Raw genomic sequence first — 6,012 nt, 5'->3', positions numbered from 1 at the left:
TCCGTGTGTCCCTGTGAGATACAGGGTGGTGGCAGCGGAAAAAGCAATCGCAGAGGCGGCACAGGGTCAATAGACCGTCAAACGTCCGGGGGCCCTGTGTGTGATCGCCACAGTAACCATTAAAGTTTACAGTCTGATATCAGTAATCTCTGCCCTGGACTCCTTTGGGAAGAAGGCCCCTGGGGTTCCTGGAAGATTGTGGCCCTTTCACTTTAAAAAAGTTTCCCCATTCCTTTTATAAACCATGGAAGCTTACATTGTAATGTATTTAACATCTTTAAGTTGCAATAAGGCTTTTATTTGTCACAGCTTCTTTCTGGTATTCTGCTGAACTTGATGGCTCAGGGAAGAATCAACGTCTTCTCTCTGTAAAAGCAGCTAGGAAATCAAGAATGAAATTAAGTAGAACAGATGTGAATTACTCAACTTTGTCAGGAACAGAAGTGTGCAGCTGTCTTCCAACAAGATTTAGCTTCCATATTTTTGAACTAACCACAACCTGGCTCAGAACTATATATTGGATGCCAGGGAAATCTTAATTTATAGGGGGCAGAGGTACCAAAAACTTTGTAGAATCCCCATAGTAACGGCAGCAGACTGGACACAACTCTGACTCTGCTGCTCTTCGAACCATGGGAGGTTTCAACTTGGGAAAAGTGGAGAAAAACTACACTCTACCGAGGGTGTTTATCAAAATGTTTTGTACTCATTTTTGCAAACAACTTCCAAAAAATTAATGCATTCCATTTACTATATCTGACAGCATGGTTGAAGACATACTTTAAAGCCCTATTCATGCATTATATGGAATGCATCAGCGCTTAAAGTGACACAGGGCAAGAAAGCATCAACCCCAACACCCCCTCGTATGTTGGCTCCACTTCAGACCTTTGTGTGCTGAACATGAAGGTCTGAAACAGACTTCTAAGTCCATTCAGCCCCAGTGTCCCCACACATGTCAGCTTTAGACCTTGGAGTGTTTAGTGTGAAGGTCTGAGGGAGGATTCTACTAAATGTGTTCAGCTGAGCATGCTTAGAATCTCCCCTGTGATTGGCAAGGTCTGTTATGATGTGAAAACCCCCTAAGCATGCTCAGCTGAGCACAGTTAAGAATCTCCCTCCAGATCTTTGCACTCAACACATGAAGGTTTGAAGCAGAGTTAGCTAAGGCAGTGTTCCCCAACCTTGGGTCTCCAGCTGTCTTTGGACTACAACTCCCATCATCCCTCACTACCAAGACCAGAGGTCAGGGATGATGGGAATTGTAGTCCGAAAACAGCTGGAGACCCAAGGTTGGGGAACACTGAGCTAAGGTATTGTTCTCCTGATATTTTGGAGCTTAAGCTCCCATTGTCACTGACCATTGACTAGGTTGGCTGGTGCTGATAAGAGCTGGAATCCAAGAACATCTGGAGGGTGTCGGGTTGGTTACTCTTGAGCTAAAGTTCCCTCCCCTGAGTTGTGTATGTTGGGGATTGGTACACAGCCCTGCTCCTTTACATCAGGTATGCAAAATCTTTGGCCTTCAGATGGTGTAGAACTGCAACTCTAATCATCCCTGTCCATTGACTATGCTTTCTGGAGCTGATGGGATTTGTAATTCATTAACATCTGGAGATAGTATTCTTTTTAAAACATGCGAACTGATGTTAAAATGTAGATCCAGTCATCATCACACACCTTACATAGCCTTTATCTCGCCTGATCATTTTTTCTGAAGTGATAATTGAGTGAATGGAGTGATGTGATCTGATTGTTGAATGAGTAGGAGACTATGATGACTTGTCAGGAAATCTTGATTGCTTTTGCTCAGTCATGAACTTCTTGCCCACCTTGGAATGTTGACTTCTGGACCTCCTGCTTGCTGTCATATTTTGGAGTGGTAGTTTGCTAATAAATACGCTATATTTTGTTATGTGCATTTTGTTTTTTTATTTTACATTGTGTACAGGTCTATTGCTTATATTTCTTAATGTGATGAATTGTATTAGTAGTAGTATTTGGATTTTTATAATTAAAAGCATGTGTTTTTATATATGGAAATTGCTTTGCGATTTCTTGAAAGTAATGCAAGTTCAATAAATCAACAAATATAATGCAGGAAAGGCACCAAGAGGAGAGCCTCAAATTAAGATCTCGATGGCCAGGTGAACTAGTTCAGGAGAAAATACAAAAATGTGCAAGTGTATAGCTACATGGCATTTTAGCATTTATCCTTATTCTATTCACACACACACACACACACACACACACACACACACACACCTTCTCAGAGTCTGTATTATTTGACGTGACCTGCTACCCCACAATGTAGCCTTATCTAACCAGTTTTAGCTCCCCAACACAGTCTGCTTGACAAACTAAATGCAGCTTTGTGTAGATCAAATGCCAGTCCTTAGTACACTTTAAAATGATCCACTTGCATGCTTGTGCAGGATCTGAAACATCGTTAATGAGTGCCAAATGCCCATCGGGAGCAGCCAGCAGGAAGAGGAAGTATCACACACCTGGTTTCCTGGTTCTGGCATCGCTGTGCCTTACAATGAACTCAATTCCAGGTTCCTTGATAGAGAAGACAGTCGAGCTACAACTGTATATCCACTTACTTAGGATTAACCCTCCTGAACTCAGTGGTTCTTATTTCTGAGTAGACATGTGTAGGATTGTGCTGCCAATGTCAGTTTCCCAGGCATAAGGTCAATTCTCTCTCATATTTAATATAATATCGGGTAAATTTGCAGCAGCATACTTCTTTTCATTTTGCTTCTTTTCATTTTGCATTTTATTCGATCTCATTTTCCAAAGGGGATAAGGAGGGGTGGCTTGGGGTATTCTGTGGCCTTTATTTTTAAAATTACTTATTTGGAAATATGGGGACAAAAAGGGTGTTTGGTTTAAGTTTCCCTACTATTACTTCATTGTATTTCAAACAATATTTCAATTTTGTACCTGCTGATTTTCTTCTTTCTGAAATATTTTAAGGTTGTTTCAGGCAGAGAATTTGAAGTAGTAGTGAAACAGTGGTTTAATTCCATGCTTGTTCTTTTCTCTGGAATTGCCATCATTTGCTTGTTTTCAAAAGAAGATCTAGACAACGTGATTGCCAAACCATGACATTCCAGTATTTTCTATGTTTTTCTCCTGTGGTCCCCACCACCAAGGTCTCATTTGTAGCTTTTTTTAAAAAATAGCATAACATAATTGTGGTGCCAGTGTGGGCTGTCATTGCAATGGTGTTTGGTTGTTTTCAAAACACACACATTATTTTTGTAGAAAAGCAAAGGAAGATTAGATGGGAAACATTGGAATGTAATGACTTGACAACAATATTATCAGACAAAACATTCTTGGGATCTTTTATTGTGTGTTTAATTGAAGTTTTCTTTTCCCTAACATCAGTTTAACACTGAATCCCTGACTCTCTTTTATCTGTCTTTCCCATTTTAGCCTTCTGCCTACAGATGTGCCCAGGGATTCCTGTCCTTTTACAGAGCAAGTTTGTTATTACTACTATTCTGTAATGGCTGGTATTTACATCAGCTAATGGAATGGTTAAAAATAGCTTTAAATCCATGGAAATAACAACATTATGTTTTCAAAAGGTGGGAACCCTGTGGATACAGCTGATGGAAAAATGACATTTCCCATGTCTTAGGGTTAATCTACAAGTTGTTATGCTGACCCCGAGGCGTGGGATATATCTAAGTCTATCCAGTGTTGCCACCTTTTGGAAAAGAAATGAAAAGACAGAAGAAGAAAGAAGAAAATTGAAGTGATGACGTAAAAGAAGCAAAAGAAACCTTTTCAACTTTTTTCAGTCCATGGCTCCCTTGACCAACTACATTCTTTCTGCAGCACCTCTGTGGGGCTCAGGAGCCCAGTTATGTCACGCCTTGCCTGCAGAGCTGGCAGCCCCTCACCCCTTTTCAAACACCCTCTCTTGTTGAGTGTTCCCTTGGCCTTCTCTCTTCTTCCCTCTCCTTGGGAGTCCTCTGGGCAACCGCCCCTGGTCTCTGAGCTGCCTGCCCCAAAGAAAGGTGCCTCCTCCCACTGCTCCACAGGGGCCTGGGAAGTCCTAGAGGCACTATTCACCTGGGGCCGGAGTAGACAACCTAAGGCCCAGGGGTTGGGTGCAGCCCATTCGCCTTCTCACTCCGGTCCACAGACGGTCCGGGAATCAGCATGTTTTTACAACAGTAGACTGTGTCCTTTTATTTAAAATGCATCTCTGGGTTACTTGTGGGGCATAGGAATTTGTTAATTATTTTCCCCCCAAAATATAGTCCGGCCCACCACATGGTCTGAGGGACAGTGGACCGGCCCACTGCTGAAAAAGGTTGCTGATCCCTGGGAAGCTTGTAGCCAGAGCTGCTGCAACAAACAGCTGTGGAAGACTTTGGGAGGCAGAGATGTGAGAGGGCATCAGAGGAAGGAGGGAAGGAAAGAGGGACAGAGGCCAGTGTTGCCCACGGCACCCTTGACCTTCATTCCAGGCAGCCCAGGGTTCCATGGCACACTTGTTGAAAACCACTGGTCTATCTACATTGCCTGTGCATAGTGACTTTGCTATAGTTTGTTATATATTTTATAAGACAAGTAGAGCCCTGTCTCCTTCTCAAAAGAAGGCAGTATTGCAGAACTTTGCCTAAATATTCTCCACCATTTTTTGTGGTGTCTCTCCGCTCCCACCCCCTTTAATGTCCTGGAACCGTGCTAAATTTGGGGCATTGTGGAGGGTGCAAAATGACTGCCAGGCCTCCAACCACAGTTGTGGCCACTGCCACAAGCAAAAATCGAAACCTTTTAGAGGAACCAAGCAAGTAGCTCTACTACTCCCACTGGTGAGCCTCACCCCCCAGAAATCGTTGGGACTTTTCTCCTCCCCTTCTCTTGGATAAATTTACTAAAATATTCCTGGCCCACCACAGTTTTCCTGCCCGTAGAAAGGGTTGGGTAATTTTGAGTGGTGAATTTGTGCACTGCTCTAGTTAAACAGGAACAACTTTTAATTAAGAAGCATAAACATGAGAAAACAAAAACATGATAGAGCACACACACCCCAAACCATTTTTTATTATTGTGGCAACACTGCCAATTATCTATCATAAATAGAGGACAGTCAGTCAGCCTGACTTGACTGTTCCCTTAAAGTTTCTGTTGTTCCATGCTTGGTTCTATGGGTGCCCAGTGGGGAGGGGAACAGTGTCCTGTGCCACCAAATGAACCACAATTCCCATAATTCCAGCATTCATTTTTGAGCGATGTGGCAAATAGTGCAGGCACCATTCTCCTCATTTTTTAAAGTGAAAAATGTGCCTGCTCTCACTTTTCAACTACGCATGTTTATTTATTCATTTGGAGTATTTACTTTGCCCCTTCAGTAAAATGTCTTGTGGATGCCCATGATTGCTCTTCATCTTCTTAGTGGTGACTCTTCTAGCTACCTTTTCGCTTCACCTCTTTTCTCTTTCATTTTTCTTCATTTCCACTGTTTCTAACTGCCAGCAGCTGATATTCTCTGTGTCTGGTTCCCCCTCACACCACCGGACCCACATTATCACCTCTTGGCAGTAACCTATGTGGTTATCTATTCCAATTACCAGCTGAAATAAGTTATTTAACCACTACAGTAGCAAGAACTCAAGTGTTTGGGGGAGGGAGAAGTTTAATGGATTTTAACAAAGTGGATCCTTTCCCATAATTTCTGTTCAATGTGTCAAATCTGGATTAATTTTTATGGGAAACGACCACAGTTCTGCTTTATATTCTTCGGTTTGCATGTCCCTAAAGAGTTAACCATTTTGATTACATAATCTCTCCTTTGGGTAGACAGAAAAAATATATACGCCCCCTTCTTTGGGGCAGCATGCGTGCCAAGTGTATAGTGAAATCCTACAGTTCTGTGCGTAAGCATTGTGCCAAACTGACAGTACAACTCGTGTGTGTGTGTGTGTGTGTGTGTGTGTGTGTGTGTAACTTTGCTCTGCCCCGGCATTGCTTTTGCTACTTGAT

Source organism: Podarcis vaucheri (assembly GCF_965113315.1).
Source record: "Podarcis vaucheri genome assembly, chromosome: 3".
NCBI classification, from domain to species: Eukaryota; Metazoa; Chordata; class Lepidosauria; order Squamata; family Lacertidae; genus Podarcis; species Podarcis vaucheri.
The sequence above is the reverse complement of the archived record's forward strand: the minus strand, read 5'-3'. Positions refer to the sequence as shown.